At 39.1% G+C, this 19769-nt stretch overlaps 1 pseudogene; it reads left to right on the top strand.

Moving 5' to 3' along the window:
- The window catches only part of LOC105522651, a 28214-nt pseudogene extending 11067 nt beyond the window's left edge, over positions 1-17147 (top strand).
- The last annotated feature ends 2622 nt before the right edge of the window (positions 17148-19769 follow it).

The following is a 19769-nucleotide window of genomic DNA, read 5'->3' as shown; positions in this document are numbered from 1 at the left end:
GAGTTCAATTCCTGGATATCCTTGTTAACTTTCTGTCTCGTTCATCTGTCTAATGTTGACAGTGGGGTGTTAAAGTCTCCCATTATTATTGCGTGGGGGTCTAAGTCTCTTTGTAAGTCTCTGAGGACTTGCTTTATGAATCTAGGTGCTCCTGTATTGGATGCATATATATTTAGGGTAATTAGCTCTTCTTGTTGAATTGATCCATTTGCCATATGTAATGGCCTTCTTTGTTGGTTTAAAGTCTGTTTTATCAGAGACAGGATTGCAACCCCTGCCTTTTTTTGTTTTCCATTTGCTTGGTAGATCTTCCTCCATCCCTTTATTTTGAGCCTATGTGTGTCTCTGCACACGAGATGGGTCTCCTGAATACAGCAAACTGATGAGTCTTGCCTCTTTATACAACTTGCCATTCTGTGTCTTTTAATTGGAGCATTTATCCCATTTACTTTTAAGATTAATATTTTTATGAGTGAATTTGATCCTGTCATTATGATGTTAGCTAGTTATTTTGCTCATTAGTTGATACAGTTTCTTCCTAGCCTCGATGGTCATTACATTTTGGCATGTTTTTGCAGTGGCTGGTACCAGTTGTTCCTTTCCATGTTTGGTGCTTCCTTCAGGAGCTCTTTTTGGGCAGGCCTAGTGGTGACAAAATCTCTCAGCATTTGCTTGTCTTGTAAAGGATCTTATTTCTCCTTCATTTATGAAACTTAGTTTAACTGGGTATGAAATTCTGGGTTGAAAATTCTTTTCTTTAAGAATGTTGAGTATTGGCTCCCACTCTCTTCTGGCTTGTAGTTTTTCTGCCAAGAGACCTGCTGTTAGTCTGATGGGCTTCCCTTTGTGGGTAACCCGATCTTTCTCTCTGGTTGCCCTGAACATTTTTTCCTTCATTTCAACTTTGGTGAATCTGACAGTTATGTGTCTTGGCGTTGCTCTTCTCAAGGAGTATCTTTTTGGCATTTTCTTTATTTCCTGAATTTGAATGTTGGTCTGCCTTGCTAGGTTGGGGAAGTTCTCCTGGATGATATCCTGCAGAGTGTTTTCCAACTTGGTTCCATTCTCCCTGTCACTTTCAGGTGCAGCAATCAGATGTAGATTTGCTCTTTTCATATAGTCCCATATTTCTTAGAGGCTTTGTTCATTTCTTTTTACTCTTTTTTCTCTTAACTTCTCTTCTCACTTCATTTCATTCATTTGATCTTCAATCGCTGATACCTTTTCTTCCACTTGATCGAGTCGGTTACTGAAGCTTGTGCATTTGTCATGTAGTTCTCAGGTCATGGTTTACACCTCTATCAGTTTGTTTATGGAATTCTCTGCATTGGTTATTCTAGTAAGCTATTCTTCCAATCTTTTTTCAAGGTTTTTAGTTTCTTTGTGCTGGATTTGTAATTCCTCCTTTAGCTTGTAGAAGTTTGATTATCTGAAGCTTTCTTCTCTCAACTCATCAAGGTCATTCTCCATCCAGCTTTGTTCCATTGCTGGCGAGGAGCTGCGTTCCTTTGGAGGGGGAGAGGCATTCTGATTTTTAGAATTTCCTGCTTTTCTGTACTGCTTTTTCCCCATCTTTGTGGTTTTATCTACCTTTGGTCTTTGATGATGGTGATGTACAGCTGGGGGTTTTGGTGTGGATATCCTTTCTGTTTGTTATTTTTCCTTCTAACAGTCAGGACCCTCAGCTGCAGGTCTGTTGGAGTTTGCTCGAGGTCCACTCCAGACCCTGTTTGCCTGCCTATCAGCAGTGGAGGCTGCGGAAGACTGAATATTGCTGAACAGCAAATGTTGTTTTCTGATTGTTCCTCTAGAAGCTTCATCTCAGAAGTGTACCCAGCCATGTGAGGTGTGAGGTGTCAGTCTGCCCCTAGTGGGGGATGTCTCCCAGTTAGGCTACTCATAGGTCAGGGACCCACTTGAGCAGACAATCTGTCCGTTCTCAGATATCAAACTCCATGCTGGGAAAACCACTATGCTTCAAAGCTGTCAGACAGGGACATTTACATCTGCAGAGGTTTCTGCTGCCTTTTTGCTATGCTCTGTCCCCAGAGGTGGAATCTACAGAGGCAGGCAGGCCTCCTTGAGCTTCGGTGGGCTCCACAAGTTTAAGCTTCCCAGTTGCTTTGTTTACCTACTTAAACCTTAGCAATGGTGGGTGCCCCTCCCCCAGCCTTTCTGCTGCCTTGCAGTTAGATCTCAGACTGCTGTGCTAGCAATGAGGGAGGCTCCATGGGCGTGGGACCCTCCGAGCCAGGCACCGGATATAATCTCCTGGTGTGCCAGTTTGCTAAGACCCTTGGTAAAGCACTGTATTAGGGTGGGAGTGACCCAATTTTCCAGGTGTTGTGTGTCACGGTTTCCCTTGGCTAGGAAAGGGAACTCCCTTCCCCCTTGCACTTCTCGGGTGAGGCAATGCCTCACCCTACTTCAGCTCTAGCTCATTAGGCTGCACCTACTGTCCTGCCCCCACTGTCCAACATGCCCCAGTGCAGTGAACCCAGCACTTCACTTGGAAATGCAAAAATCACCCGTCTTCTATGTCGCTCATGCTGGGAGCTGGAGGCTGGAGCTGTTCCTATTTGGCCATCTTGGTGCAGATCCTCTACTTATATATTTATATTACATGTTTACATATCTATATATAATACATACCTAATTTAAATATATATGTGTATTCACATACATGTATACACACATATATGCACATATACATATCGGTGTATTTACATATATTTAAATCATATGTATGTACAAATACATATATGTGCGTATTCACACATATGTAAATATTAAATTATTTCCTCTTTAATGCATTATCTATCTCTTTTTTAATTTTTTTATTTTTTCTGTTTGCTTGTTCCAGTGTGGCTTTTTTTTTTTTTTTTTGAGATGGAGTCTTGCTCCGTCACCCACACTAGAGTGCAGTGGCATGATCTCTGCTCACTGCAACCTCCGTCTCCCAGGTTCAAGCAAGTCTTCTGCCTCGGCCTCCTGAGTAGCTGGGATTACAGGCACCTGCCACCTTGCCCGCCTAATTTTTTGTATTTTTATTAGAGATGGGGTTTCACCATCTTGTCCAGGCTGGTATCGAACTCCCAACCTAGTGATTCACCTCCCTCAGCCTCCCAAAGTGCTGGGATTACAGTTGTAGTGTGGCTTTTAATGTTAGAAACCACGTTGGTTGTCCACTCATATCTAATTTTTAAAAAAGCTCTAATGAGTCAATTGAAATTTCTAGGTGTGTTTCTGTGTATTGACAGCAATACAATGGCAAGTAGTTTTCATTGGAAAGCACCCAGATGTCAGTATCTATAAGTTTATTCTCTCAGGATTCTTCATTTCCCCAGGAAGAATTCCTTTAATGTTCTTTCTGGTGGTTGTAAACCTTGTTGCCAGAATTGTGGGAGTCAAAGGAGGAAAAGGAGACTGGAGGAAAGTCTCTCTGCATGGTTTATATAATTTTCTTAATCTCCTCATTGTCTACACTGCGCTTCCTCTCCAACTTTCAAACCCTTCTGGAAAATGTAAATCTGCAGTATTTTACTTGAATATAGGAGGTACAGTGAGTTATACTAGAAATGTGCAACCCTGGGCTTAGGGAGACTAAATCTACTATAATATACAGTATGCCTGCCTGCTCTTTGCTCCAGAGGGAGATACTGTCTCTGCATCCCAAGGCTGTCCCTATACAATATCTTTGAAATCATATGGATCAACGGATCATCAGTGCCTGTCTTCACAATATGTACAGAAATGTGAGAGGCCCACAGAGAACTGTCACAGTCAATTCAAACATGTAATCCAAAAGCTAAACCAGAAAGAAGATATATTGTGTGTGGCAATGGGTGGGGTAAATATTGGCCTCTATAATAAAGTGTAAAAACATTGGCATCACCTGTAGGAGAAAAGCAGCATGACTTTTATAAGGGAGATATGTTCTTTAAGAGGCTATATGAACCATCTGTTGTATAAAGAGAAAAAGAAGGTATTTTTGGTTTCAAAAAATTGGAAAGGATTGAAATAGAAGAGGGGCTTCAAGATGGCTGACTAAATGCATCTGGTATTCACCTCTTCCACGGAGAGGAACCAAATTAGTGAGTATATAATTACTTTGAATAGCTCATTTGAGAACACTCAAATTCAACAGAGCAGTTATGGGAAGCACCAGAAGCACGGAAGGAGAGGGAAGCAATGTAGCCTGTTCAGCTGGGATCTGCTGGCAGCCTGAAGACATTCCCTAACGTAGGGAAAGGGTAAGCGAGAAAGCCCCCCAGTGGTCCTCATTTCCACCCAAGACTCCTACAATTCTAGCCACAGGAAAGGACCTCAACCCTAGTAAGGTTCAAAACTTGCATAGGGAATGCCTGGAGACTACACAAAGGCACTGCTCCAGAGGGAGCTCATGCTGGGTTCCACGATCCCTGGAGTCCTGTGTAGCTGCAACACAGCATCATTTTGAGAGCCCAGCCTCCACCAGTCTCTGTCCTGCCCTGGTGCTTAACAGCCTCTGCATCTCCACATTCCCGAAGCCCCACTGACATTCTGTACCTACAGCTGCTACTCCTGGGATCAAGGTGGGAACTATGGGCAGAGACCCCTGCATCTCACCTGCAGATGGGTGGCTGCACATTTTTAAGTGCCCCAAGGAAAAATTCCACAGCTTACACCTGCCTCCATTGCGATCTGGTGCAGGGTTGAGGCACAAGCAACATGCACATTGCCCAGCAACATGCCTAAGGTTACTTCCACTGAAAGCAACTCCACCCACCTCAATAGCAGGGCCACAGTGCAGCCACTGCTGCCCCAACTAAACATTCTGCTGGGGGCCTAGGGATCACACTGTGTCTCCCTACAAAAGTCAATACCTGGATGCACCACTGGGGAGACTGCCCAGCCCAGCTCCACCCACTCCAGTACTCAGCACCCTGTTTGAGGCCTGGAAATCACCCAGCCCAGGCACCCAGTGTTTGGTGCCTGAGCACACTACTGTTGAGATCTGAAGTCAAGCCCACTCAACCTGCAACTACAGCAGATAGCATCACCTGGATGTGCCACCTGCAGGCCTGTACAGCTCATTGCAGCAACTGCCAACACCCAAGTGAACTCCTTGGGTCCCAGAGGGTTGTCCTGCCACTGTTACTGTCATTTCCCATGCCATTCCTGATGCCCAGGTGCTTAAGAACCTGCCCACCCTCCCTGCCACTGCTGGTACCCAAGCAAGTCACCTGGGGGCCCAAGAATCAGCCTGCTGGCAACAGTTAAAATCAATGCCAGCATATGTCACCATGGGGTCATGAACAGGCATGATCATCCCACTGCCATCACCATTCAGGCCCAAAGACTAGCTCACCTGGCATTTCAGTTCCTACCCAAACTTCACCACAGTCTCTGCTAACTACTACACCATAAGCCACTGAGGAAATCACAAACACCACTGACACTGTACTGCTAAATCAATCATAGAGACACTACACCACTGTATGCATCCACATCAAAGCCACAGAGCCCTAACCAACCAATGCCATAGATATATCTTCAGAAAAATTTCCACCCCCATAAGAACAAATTCAAAAAATTGGAAAAAGCAACTATTGCACCAGATATGCAAATATCAATGCAAAAACTTGGGAAACATGAAAAATAATACAACACCTCTGAAGGAACATAAAAATTCTCTAGTAAGAGATCCCAATCAAAAAGAAATTTGCCAAATCACCAAAAAAGAATTTAAAATATTGATAAGAATCTCAGTGACATAAAAGAGATTACTGAAAACAATATAAAAAATCTGAAAAAAAATCAGGATGTGAATTTTAAAATTACTGAAGTCATAGATACCATAAAAGAGAACTTAACAGAAATTCTAAAATTGAAGAATTAATTAAATAAAATACAAAACACATTTGAAATCTTCAACAATAGACTAGATCAAGCAGACAAAAAATCTCGAAACTTAAAGATGGGCCTTTTGAAATAACTCAGGCAAATTTTTTTTAAAAGAATAAGAATTTACAAAGCCTATCTGACATATGGGGCGCCAGAAAGTGACCAAGTACTCAAATTTATGTTATCTCAGAAGACAATAAAAAAACAAAAGGTTTAGAAAATCTATTTAATGAAATAATAGATTAAAAACTTCCCAAGTCTAGCAAGAGATTTGGAAACATCAAGATACAGGAGTTTCAAAGATTCACAAATAGATACAATTTAAGAAGGTCTCCATGGCACATTATACTCAAAATGTCAAAAGTCAAAGAAAAAGACAAAATTCTAAGAACAGCAAGAGAAAAGCATCTAGTCACTTATAAAGGAGCTTTGATCAGACTAACAGCATAGTTCTCAGCAGAAACCATACAGACCAAAAGATAATAGTATGATGTATTCAAAGTGCTGAAAAAGAAAAAAATCTACTAGCCAAGGATTTTATACCTAACAAAGTTATCCTTCATATATAAAAGAGAAATAAAGTCCTCTCCAAATAAGCAAATTTATCATCTTTAGACTGAGCCTACAAGAAATGCTTAAGGGAGTCCTATGTCTGGAAGCAAAAGAAAGATAACTACTATCACTAAAATACATGAAAATGTAAAAACCACTGGTTTAGCAAACAAACAAGGAAAATACTCAACTGTTACCACTACAAAATTCCAGCAAACCACAATAATAAACAATAAGAGAGAAAGAAAGAAACAAAGAATATACAAAACAACCAGAAATCCCATTTTATTAATTGTAATAAAATTACAGAAATATGCCCTTACCTGTCCATAATAAACTTAAATGTAAATACATTGAACTTCCCACTTAAAAGATATAGACTAGCTGAGTAGAATCAACAATATGACCCAACTACATGCTGCCTAAGAAAATAATCTTACCAGGAAAGATGCATACAGACTGAAAGTAAGGGAATAGCAAAATATATTCTATGGCAAATGGAAACCAAAGTGAGCAGGAAAAAACTATACTTATATCAGATAAAACAGACTTTAAGTCAAAAACAGTAAAAAGAGACAAAGAAGGTCATTATGTAATAAAAAAGATAAATTCAGCAATGGGATATAAAAATTATAAACATATATGCACCCAACATCACAGCATCCATATATAAAAATATTATTACATCTAAAGAGAGAGATAGACTCTAATACAAGAGTAGTTGGAGACTTCAAAACCCTGCTTTCATCATTAGATAGATCATCCAGAAGGAAAAGTAAAAACAAAAATGAATTTAAGTTGCATATTTGACCAAATGAACTTAAAAGGTATTTACAAAACGTTTAATCCAATGGCTGCAGAATACACATTCTTTTCATCAGCACAAGAAACATTCGCCAAAATAGATCATATCTTATGACACAAAACAAGTCTCAACAAATTGAAAAATACCGAAATCATATCAAATGTCTTCTAAGACTACAGTGGAATAAAACTAGAAATCAAGAGGAACTTTGGAAACTGTACAAATACATGGAATTTAAACAACATGCTCCTTGTATTAGTCTGTTCTCACACTGCTAATAAAGGCATACCTGAGACTGGGTAATTTATAAAGAAAAAGAGGTTTAATGGACTCACAATTCCATGTGGCTGGGAGGCCTCACAATCATGACAGAAAGTGAAAGTCATGTCTTATATGGCAGCAAGCAAGAGAGAAAACTTGTGCAGGCAAACTCCCATTTATAAAATCATCAGATCTCATGAGACTTATTCACTATCACAAGAACAACATGGGAAAGACCCATCCCCATGATTCAATTACCTCCCACTGGGTTTCTCCCATGGCACATGGGAATTATGGGAGCTACAATTTAAGCTAAGATTTGGGTGGGGTCACAGTCAAACCATATCATTCTGCCCCTGAACCCTCTCAAATCTCATGTCCTCACATTTCAAAACCAATCATGCCTTCCCAACAGCTCCACAAAGTCTTAACTCATTTCAGCAATAACTCAAAAGTCCACAGTTTAAAATCTCATCTGAGACAAACCAAGTCCCTTCTGCCTATGAGCCTGTAAAATCAAAAGCAAGTTAGTTACTTCCTAGATACAATGGGATTGCAAGCATTGGGTAAATACACTCATTCTAAATGGGAGAAATTGGCCAAAATGAAGGCGCTACAGGCTGCGTGCAAGTTGGAAATCCCATGGGGCAGTCAAATCTTAAAGTTCCAAAACAATCTCCTTTGACTCTATGTCTCATATCCAGGTCACATTGATGCAAGAGGTGGGTTTCCATGATCTTAGGCAGCTCCCCCATCTGTGGCTTTGCAGGATACAGCCTCTCTTCCAGCTGCTTTCATGTGCTGGTGTTGAGGGTCTGTGACTTTTCCAGGTGCTCAGTGCAAACTGTTGGTAGAACTACCATTCTGAGGTCTGGAGGACAGTGTCCCTCTTCTCATACTTCCACTAGGCAGTGCCCCAGTGAGGACTCTGTGTGGGCGCTTCAACCACACATTTTCCTTTCACACTGCCCTAGCAAAGGTTCTCTGTGAAGGCTCCACCCCTGTGACAAACTTCTGCCTGGATATCCAGGTGTTTCCATACATCCTCTGAAATCTAGGCAGAGGTTCTCAAGCCCCAATTCTTGATTTCTGTTCACCCACAGGCTCAACACCACATGGAAGCTGCCAAGGCATGGGGCTTGCACCCTCTGAAGCTATGACCTAAGCTGTATCTTGGTCACTTTTAGCCATGGCTAGGGAGGCTGGGAGTCAGGACACTAAGTCCCTAGGCTGTGCATAGCAGGAGGCCCTGGACCTGGCCTGGGAAACCCATTTTTCCTCCTAGGCCTCCTGGCCTGTGGTGGGAGGGGCTGCTGCAAAGGTCTCTAACATGCCCTGGAGACATCTTCCCCATTGTCTTGGCAATCAACATTTGGCTCCTTGTTGCTTATGAAAACTTCTCTGGGTGGCTTGAATTTCTCCTCAGAAAATGGGAGTTTCTTTTCTATTGCGTTGTCAGGCTGCAAATTTTCTGAACTTTTATACTGTTTCCCTTTTAAAACTAAATGCTTTTAACAGTACCCAAGTCACCTCTTGAATGCTTTGCTGCTTAGAAATTTCTTCCACCAAATACCCTAAATCATATCCCTCAAGTTCAAAGTTCCACAAATCTCTGGGGCGGTGGCAAAATGATGCAAGTATCTTTGCTAAAATATAACAAGAATCACCTTTACTACAGTTCCCAGCAGGTTTCCCATCTCCATCTGAGACCACTACAGCCTGGATTTCACTGTCTGCATCATTATAAGCATTTTGGTCAAAGCCAGTCAATAAGTTTCTAGGTAGTTCCAAACTTTCCCACATTTTTCTGTCTTCTTCTGAGGCCTCCAAACTGTTCCAGCCTCTACCTGTTACCCAGTTCCAAAGTTGCTTTTACATTTTGGGGTATCTATACAACAGCACCCTACTCCTGGTACCAATTTACTGTTAGTCTTTTCTTGCACTGCTAAAAAAGACTACCTGAGACTGGTTAATTATAAAGAAAAAGAATTTTAATGGACTCACAGTTCCATGTGGCTGAGGAGGCCTCACAATCATGGCAGAAAGTGAAAGCCATGTCTTACATGATAGCAGACAAGAGAGAAAACTTGTGCAGGACAACTCCCACTTATAAAAACATCAGATCTTATGAGACTTATTCACTATTATGAGAACAGTATAGGAAAGATCTGCCCCCATGATTCAGTTACCTACCACCGTGTTTCTCCCATGACATCTGGGAATTACGGGAGCTACAATTTAAGATGAAGTCAAACCATACCACTCCTCAAAGGCCATTTGATCAAGAAAGGAATTATAGAGGAAATCAAATTTATTGAAACAAATAAAATGGAAACACAACATACCAAGACTTGTGGGAGACAGCAAAAGCAGTGCTCAGAGGGAATTTTATAGAAATAAACACACATAGCAAAAAGTAGAAATATTTTAAATAAACAATCTAATGAAACAAATTCAAAATTAGTAGAAGAAATAATAAAGATCAAAGCAGAACTAAAGGAAATAGAGACTTAAAAAACAAAAAAAAAAATGAAAGGAAATGTTTTTTAATAGATAAACACAATCAATAAACTGCTAGGAGGAATAACCAAAAGAAAAAGAGAGAAGACTCACATAAATAAAATCAGAAATGAAAAAGGAGATGTTACAACTGATACCACAGAATTAGAAAAGATTATCAGAGACTATTATGAGCAATACACAATAACAAAATAGAAAATCTAAAGGAAATGAATAAATTTCTAGACTGATATCACCTACCAAGACTGAATCAGGAAGAAATAAAAAACTTGAACATACCAATAATGAGAAATGAGATTGAATCAGTAATAACAGGCCTCCCAACAAAGAAAATCCCAGGCCTGGATGGCTTCATTGAAAAGTACCACCAAACTTTCAAAAAAGAGCTAACATCAATTTTCCTCAAATTATTTCAAAAAATCTAAAGGAGAAAATTTTCCCTAACTCATTGTATGAGGCAGCATTACCCTAATACTAAAACCAGACAGGAATGCAACAAAAAAGAAAACTACAGTAAAATGCTCCTGATGAACACAGATACAAAAATTCTCAACAAAATACTAGCAAACCAAAACCAACAGCACATCAAAATAATAATAATAATAATAATAACAATAATAATGTGCCAGGATTAAGTGGGATTTATACCAGGGATGCAAGAATTGTTCAACATATGCAAATCAATAAACATGATACATCACATCAACATAATGGACAAAAACCATATAATCATCTCAATAGATGAAGAAAAATCATTTTGCAATATTCCCCCATGATAAAAAGTCTCAAGAAAGTAGGCAAAGAAAGATCACACCTGAACATAATACAGGCCACTTATGACAAACCCACAGCTAACATTGTACTGAATGGGGAAAACCTGAAAGCCTTTATTCTAAGAACTGGAACAAGACAAGGACTCTTCCTTTCACCATTCTTATTTGACGTAGTACTAGAAGTCCTAGCCAGAGCAATCAAACAAGAGAAAATTAAGGTATTCAAACTGGATAAGAATAAGTCAAATTGTCCCTCTTTGCTGATGATATAATCTTACATCTAGAAAAAACTAAAGACTCTACCAAAAAAAACTCTTAAATCTGTAAATAAATTTAGTGAAGTTGTAAGATACAAAATCAACACACAAAAATCAATGGCATTTTTATACGTGAATAATGACCTAGTGAATAAAGAAATAAAGAAAGCAATCCCATCTACAGTAACTGAAAAAAGAAAAAAAAAACAACAACTAGGAATAAATTTAACCAAGGAGGTGAAAGAACTGTGCAAGAAAAACTATAAAACATTGATGAAAGAAATTTAAGAGTACACAACAAATGCAAATGAAAAGATGTTTCATGTTCACAAACTAAACAATTATCATTAAATAATCACACTAATATTTTCATGTTCTTAAAATAATTAATAGCATTAACATAATATCACTAAAATTGAATATTAGTAATTAAAAATTAATTACCATATTCATATCATTAAAATTACCATATTGCCCAAAGTGTTCTATAGATTCAATGCAATCTCCATTCAAATATCAATGTCATTCTTCATAGAATTAGAAAAAGCAATCCAAAAATTTGTATGGAACCAAAAAAGAACCTGAATGGCCAAAGCAATCTTGAGCAAAAACAACAAAGCTCGAGGCATCACCTGACCTGACTTCAAAATGTGTTACAAGGCTATCATAACAAAAATAGCATGGTATTAGTATAAAAACAGACACACAGACCAGTGAAACAGAATAGATAATTCAGAAATACATTCATTTATTCAGTCAACTGATTTTAGACAAAGATACTAAGAACATACACTGGGAAAAGGATACCTTCTTCAATAAGCAGTACTGGGAAAATTGGATGTCCACATGCAGAAGAATAAAAGTGGGCTTCTATCTCTCACCATATAAAAAAATCAATTCAAGACGGATCAAAGACTTGAATGTAAGACCCAAAACTATGAAATAACCAGAAGAAAATGTAGGGAAAACACTTCAGAATATTGGTGTAGGCTAAGATTTATGTATGGTGAAGATCTCAAAAGCATAGATAGAAACAAACAGATAAATTGAACTCTATTAAGCTAAATAGCTTCTTCACAGCAAAGGAAACAAGAGTTAAGAAACAACACATTGAATGGGAGTATATACTTGCAAACTATTCATCCTGCAAGGGACTAATATCCAGAATATGCAAGGAACTCACCTCAACAGTAAAAATAAAAATCAAATTAAAAAGTGGGCAAAGGACAAGAATAGACATTTTTCAAAAGAAGATATACAAACGACCAACCATATATGAAAAAATGCTTAATATCACTAATCATCAGGGAAATTCAAATCAAAACCACAATGAGATATATCCTCTTACTCTAATTAGAATGGCTATTAATAAAAATAATAAATAACAGAAGATGCAAAGAAAAGAGAACTCATACAATATTGGTGGGAATGTCAATTAGTACAGTTGCTATAGAAAACAGTATGACATTTCTCAAAAGCTAAAAATAGAGCTGCCATAGGACCCAGCAATTCTGCTGTTGGGTGTATGTTCAAAAGAAAGGAAATCGATATATTGAGGAGATGTCTACACTTTCATGTTTATTGCAACACTCTTCAAAATAGCTAAGATATGGAATTCACCTAAGTGTCTGTCAACTGACAAATATACAAAGTAAATGTGTTATATAAATGCAATGGAATACTGTTCAACCATAAAAAGAATGAAATCTCTTCATTTGAAGCAACATGGATGGAAGTGGATGTCATTAAGTGAAGTAAGCCGGATACAAAAAGGAAAATTTTACATGTTCTCACTCATATGTGGGAACTACAAAAGTTGATCTCATCGAGGTAGAGAACAGAACGGTAGATACTAAAGCCTAGGAAGGGTGTGTGGGTAGGAGGGGGGTGATGAAGAGAGGTTGGTCAATGGGTACAAACATAGTTAGAAGTTACAAATTCTCATGGTCCACAGCAAGTTAAGGTGACTGCAGCTAGTAACAACGTATTGTAAATTTCAAAGTAGCTGGAAGAGAGGACTTGAAATGTTTCCAACACATAGAAACGATAAATACTCAAGGTGATGGATACTCTAAACACCCTGATTTGATCATTATACTTTCTCTGCGTATAACGAATACTCACATGTACCCCATAAATATGTAAAATATTATGTGTCAATTTAAAAACCTAAAAAACTCATTGAAATAAGTATGAGCTATATATACATTTAAGAAAGGTTAATAAAAACAAGTAATACAGTTTTTTAAAAATTGGAAAAGCTGTCTCCAACATTTGAGCCATTAAAATAATGGAGAGACTTTATAGTTATGGATAGATTAGAGATAGATAATACATGTAAAGTTAAGTGGTTATTTATCTTTATGGAAATGTATAGGTAGACTCCTCAAAGTTTGTGAAGATATAAAATCAATGGAAATGAATGACCAAAATCTCTTTGCAGCTGGTAGGAAGAGGCAGCTAAGTCTTGGTGAGAAATTGCAAAATAATGTATTAGAAAAAGAGAGTATGAAGTATACTTAAAGCACAATGTTCTCACTTACTAATTAAAAAGAAAGTGGAATTTGATGCCACAATAGGCTATTCCCAAGTATACAGGCCTAAAAAGTTAAAAACAAAATGGAGATGGGTTTAATTGGGGAGTAGTCAAAAGAAAAGAATCCTCGTGCAACTCCTTGGTCAGCTTCATGCAGTGCAGGTGAATTCCTCATTCACACTACTCCAGAAGATTCAGAGAATAGCTGGGGAAATACCCTGGTGAGAGTCGCAAGAGCTCCAGTATGCAAGTAGCCTGATAAGAGGAGACTCTGACATCTGCAGTAAAAGAAGCAGAGAAGGGATGTGATTCATTTAAATACGGTTATGAATGGAGTGCACAGAGCTAATATAGGCTCATTCAACTCACACAATACTAGGAAGTACATGGAGACATATCAGATTCATCATTTGTGTTTTGGAAAATCCCACACACCAAGGTGGTTTTCAGTCCCAGGGTCACAACTTGGTTTTTCTTTCTTCCTTATAGCAGTTCCCAAGGACTCAGCCTCTTTAATGTTGCTATGAAGCATAGTCCTAGACCCATTCAGAACCACTCTTTTACTCCCTAAACATGACATAATCTTCCCTAATCATGATAATGATAATTACGGCCAACAATTTTTGGGATGTTGCTATGTGTCAGTCACTCGGCTCAATGATTTATGCATTAACTTATTTGAGCCTCACAATATTCTTATGAGTTAAGTACTAACATTATCCATTTTATGGAGGAGGACCTTGTGTTACAGACAGGTTCAGACCTTGCCCAAGGTGGAATGAGAATTCATCGTCGGGCCTTCTGTTTCTGGGTCCACCATGTGTAACCACTAGCTACAGTGATTCTCATTGCTGCTTCATCTGGATCTTAGAAATGCTGGGCCCTCTTACTTGATGCTGCCTGCAACATATGCCTTATTCATTTTTCCTTTACTATCTTGGATAATACCTCCTTTATAGTATTCTCTGACCCTAAGACTGAGTCAGGAACCCTTCTTCATATTTCCATAGCATCCTACACTAAGCTCTATCATATCACCCCTTGCTCTCTACATTGTTACTCCCATTTACCTTTCTCTTCTGTTGATATTGTGAGTTACTTAACATCAGGGATTCTTTCCAATTCTTTATTCACTCAGTAAATAATTACTGGGAAACTAAAATGTACTAGCCATTGAATTCATAGACCTTGACAAATAGTATGGGAATAAGAAATATTTGATGAATAAATAAATAAATTAATGCTCTTCTTTGGGATACTTCTCCCTTTAAGAATCAGTTGTGAATTTTGTCACAGATCTCACCGAGAAATGTAAGAATTAACTGCATAACCACATTGAATAGGTTATAAAATTGATTGTATTCATGCACAGTTTCTGTAATTATTGCCCTTTGTCTTTGCCTTCCAATTCTTTCTAAAATCATCATTGGAAGTCTTCCTGGTTAAACACACCTCCTTTAATATCTCTGCTGATGGAATGCTTCAGACTTTATGTACACTTACAGCCTACCATCTAGCATTCACTAGGTGCCACTTTTCTAAGCACTTTGAGATATTAATGGATTTAATCCTCACAATAACTCTGTAAAGAAGGTGCTATCATTAAGCCCATTTTAGAGATAAAGCAATTCAGACATAGACAAGTTAAATAACTTGCCCACAGTTACATAGTTAGGACCTGGCAGAAACAAAATTAAATTCGGGGCATTGTGGCTTCAGAGTGCATACTGCTTCCCATTACACTCTATTTCCTCTTTGAGGCATGGAAAATTGCATTTTGACACATTTTTTATGAGAGATCACTTGGTAAAAATTTTATGGAGAAAAACATGGCACTCTATCAAAGTTGAAGATGCTTATAACCTTTGACTTTGCATTTTTTCACTATCTGTTACTCATTTACGTGTGAAATGACATGTTACGAAGTTTTCTATTGCAGAAATGTTTGTTATGGTAACTACTGGAAAAGAAGACCAAAACATTGACCTCTATTTCTGAAAACATGGCCAATATGGTAGTTTGAATGGCTCTCCCATAGCCTGGCTTTGCACTAGTCATCTAAAGGAGCAGAGCTAAGGAAAGTAATGCCCAGGACTCCAGATATTTGGGAAGAATGCTTGATCTGGGACTCTCCCAGGGCAGTCTTTCCTGGCATTTCATACTGACGGAAATGAATGGATCACCCCAGATATTTATCAACCTTCACTATCTCTGCCTCCTCATTGTGTCATCAAAGATTCAGATGGAGGGTAAGTACAGAGGAAACTGAAGTGCCTGGCCCATTCAACATTTTCTTCCTCTCGGACCTGGACCCACCTCTTTAATGGTCAAGTAGGGTAGCTGTTTTTGTAATTTCATTGTTCACATTATGTTGAAAATTTTCTTCCCTTTGATCTCTGCCCTTAATCCAGTAGGTCATTAGAAGTTTCTTAGTTTATTTCCAAGAGTGCTGAGCTCTTGATCAGTAGAGGAGCAAAGATAACCCCTGTGCCTGGAACATTACCCAAGGAATCCAAAAAACTGTTGCTGCTCAGACCACTGTGTAATCTGTTACATAGTTGGAGCCTCACCTCTGTCTTTCCTTTGTTCATTTCCTTCAGATTTAGACATTCTTCAGTGCCAAGGTCAAAGTCCACTGCTGTGACTGAGCTCTTCTTTGAAGGTTTCTCCAGCTTCGTGTGACAGCACAGACTTGTCTTCTTTGTTGTCTTTCTAACTCTGTACCTGCTGACTCTCTCTGGCAATGTGATTATTGTGACCATTATTCATCTGGACAATCACATCCACACCCCCATGTACTTCTTCCTGAGCATTGCTATCTATCTCTGAGACCTGCTACATGGTGGCCATTATTCCCCATACGCGTTCTCACCTCTTGAATCCTCACTAGCTTATTGTCATGCAAGGCTGTGTCATTCAGCTCTTCTATCTGACTTTTGACATCAACAACTGCTTTCTGCTCATAGCCATGGGATATGATTGCTATGTGGCCATCTGCAACCCCCTACAGTATTCACAGGTAAGAAGGCTTGTGTCTGGCTGGGATCTGGGTCACTGAGGTTTGGCCTGGGCATGGCCATTGTCCAAGTAACATCCCTGTTTGGCCTGCCCTTTTGTGATACCTTTGTCATCTCCCACTTCCTCTGTGATGTGAGACCCCTGCTGAATCTGGCCTGCACAGATACCACTGTCAATGAGATCATCAACTTTGTTGTCAGCGTCTGTGTTCTTGTCCTACATATGGGCCTGGTCTTTATCTCCTATGACCTCATCATCTGCACCATCCTTAAGATTGCTTCAACTGAGGGTAGGAAGAAGGCCTTTGCCACCTGTACCTCCCGCCTCATAGTGGTCATCAGCCACTATGGCTGTATTTCCATCATCTACGTGAAGCTTAAGTCCCAGAGTTTTCTGGGGCAGAACAGACTCATCTCAGTGACCTACACCATTATCACTCCCCTGCTGAACTCTGTCATGTGCAGCCTGAGGAACAGGAGCTCAAAGATGCTCTGTGCAGATCCATGAAGAAGAAACTGTTCAGTGTGTCAAGATTGTGATGGCCTCCCTTCGTGTGCTTACTTCTCCAAAGTTTTGGCAGTCAGGAATATTGTGATTCTTCACAATCCAGGGAGCCTCCTACAGAGCCTGCTCCTGGAATGTCATCACAGGGCATGCCTTCTCTCAAATTAGTATTCATATTCCCATGAAACCAGGTAAAAGGGCCTGTGAGTTTCATCGGTTCTTACTCCTGCCAAATAACACAAAAATGGAAGATTCATGTTGGACACTTTGTAAAAAGCTTCAGATATGTTATTCTATTTTGAGGCTAGGGAACCTTCAGAGGGGAAAATGGAATGTGTTAATGTAGTTGTTTTTTATACAATTTCCCCTTAGATCCACCTTTTTTCCTTATGTCTTTATTTGTTCACAAGCTTTAGTATAAGTTTACTAGTTCCTCTTTCAGTGGTGTGGGCATCACCCTCACCCCACGGAGCCCATGGTGAGCCATGAGTATATGCTGTTTCTCCTCGATAGTGCTACCTCATGTTTTGCACCACCATTATCATGGGATATAAAGACGAGGACTTAATATCACACTGACAACAAAGTTTTATATGTTTGTACATCACTTTATAATTTATAAGGAACTTTCACACATAGGATGTCACTTGATCCTTAATGAACCCTATAGAGTAAGCCGGGAAACAATTATGTTATTGTCCCTATTTTAGACCTGAAAATACTAAAGCACATATAGATAGAATTTATCTGCCCAGGCACACAAAACTAGACATTTGTAGTGATAGGATTTGGATCTAGTTCGCTTATCATTGTCACTTACTTTTTGTAATGAATGGAGAAACATGAAGCTGGAACTTCTTGAGAAAAATCATGGTCTTCTCAAGAAGACTATGTACAGGCAAGGCTGTACAGGCAATAGTACAGGCAAGGCTGTCACTGTTCCATGAAGCATGTCTATGCATTTTAGGGGAAAAAAGCATCTTCTCTAGACATTTCTGTTGAAAACTGCCATAATAATTTTACTGCCCTCGCCTAATAAATTGTCACAAATCTATGATGTTTGAGCTGTAAATGATACTCCTTTGGATGTGGCACTGTCGTGCACCGCACAACCTGCAGAATCCTATGCTGCAATTCTGATTATGGATATGAAAAAGGATACTGGAGACAATAGGTGCCTAGTTCCTTTCCCAGGGTCTATATTCATTCCTGGATTGTCTAAGAGGTGTAAGATATTAAATGCTATTATTGGCTGAAATACCTCCAGTTTCCCCAACTCAGGCCTGTTCAAGAGAATGTTCAAGTTATTTCAAAAGGTCCAGTTATTATTGACTATAGTCATTCTGTCGTGCTGTCAAATAGTAGGTCCTATTCATTTTTTCTACATTTTTGGTACCCATTTACAATCCCCATCTCCCCCTCAAGCCCCAAGCTATCCTTTTCAGCCTCTGGTTGCTCTCTATGTCCATGAGTTCAATTGTTTTGATTTTTAGATCCAACAAGTAAGATCTAAAGTAAGATCTAAGTGAGAATATGCAATGTTTGTCTTTCTGTGCCTGGTTTATTTCTCTTAACATAATGTTCCATTCCTGTTGTTGCAAATGACTGGATCGCATTCTTTTTTTATACCTGAACAGTACTACATTGTGTATATGTACCACATTTTCTTTATCTATTCATGTATCGATGGACACTTAAGTTGCTTCCAAATCTTAGCTATTGCAAACAGTGCTGCCACAAACACAGGAGTACAATCTCTTCGGTATACTGATTTCCTTTCTTTTGTGTATATATCCAGCAGTGGTATTGCTGGATCATATGGTAGCTTAATTATTAGTTTTTTGAAGAACCTCGAAAAAGTTCTCCATAATGGTTGTGCTAATTTACATTCACACCAGCTGTGTGCAGTTGTTCTCTTTGCTCCACATCCATGCCAGCATTTGCTATTGTCTTGTCTTTTGGATATAAACTATTTAACTGGGGTGAGATGATATCTCATTGTAGCTTATTTTATTATTATTATTACACTTTAAGTTCTAGGGTACATGTGCGTAACGTGCAGGTTTGTTACGTATGTATACTTGTGCCATGTTGGTGTGCTGCACTCGTCAACTCGTCAGCACCCATCAACTTGTCATTTACATCAGGTATAACTCCCACTGCAATCCCTCCCCCTTCCCCACTCCCCATGATAGGCCCCAGTGTGTGATGTTCCCCTTCCCGAGTCCAAGTGATGTCATTGTTCAGTTCCCACCTATGAGTGAGAACATGCGGTGTTTGGTTTTCTGTTCTTGTGATAGTTTGCTGAGAATGATGGTTTCCAGCTGGACCCATGTCCCTACAAAGGAAACAAACTCATCCTTTTTTATGGCTGCATAGTATTTCATGGTGTGTATGTGCCACATTTTCTTAATCCAGTCTGTCACAGATGGACATGTGGGTTGATTCCAAGTCTTTGCTGTTGTGAATAGTGCCGCAATAAACATACGTGTGCATGTGTCTTTATAACAGCATGATTTATAATCTTTTGGGTATAGACTCAGCAATGGGATGGCTGGCTCATATGGTACTTCTAGTTCTGGATCCTTGAGGAATGACCATATTGTTTTCCATAATGGTTGAGCTAGTTTACAATCCCACCAACAGTGTAAAAGTGT

Source organism: Colobus angolensis, unplaced genomic scaffold (assembly GCF_000951035.1).
Source record: "Colobus angolensis palliatus isolate OR3802 unplaced genomic scaffold, Cang.pa_1.0 Scaffold439, whole genome shotgun sequence".
In the NCBI taxonomy this organism is placed as follows: Eukaryota; Metazoa; Chordata; class Mammalia; order Primates; family Cercopithecidae; genus Colobus; species Colobus angolensis.
This window is presented reverse-complemented; position numbering and strand designations above follow the sequence as displayed.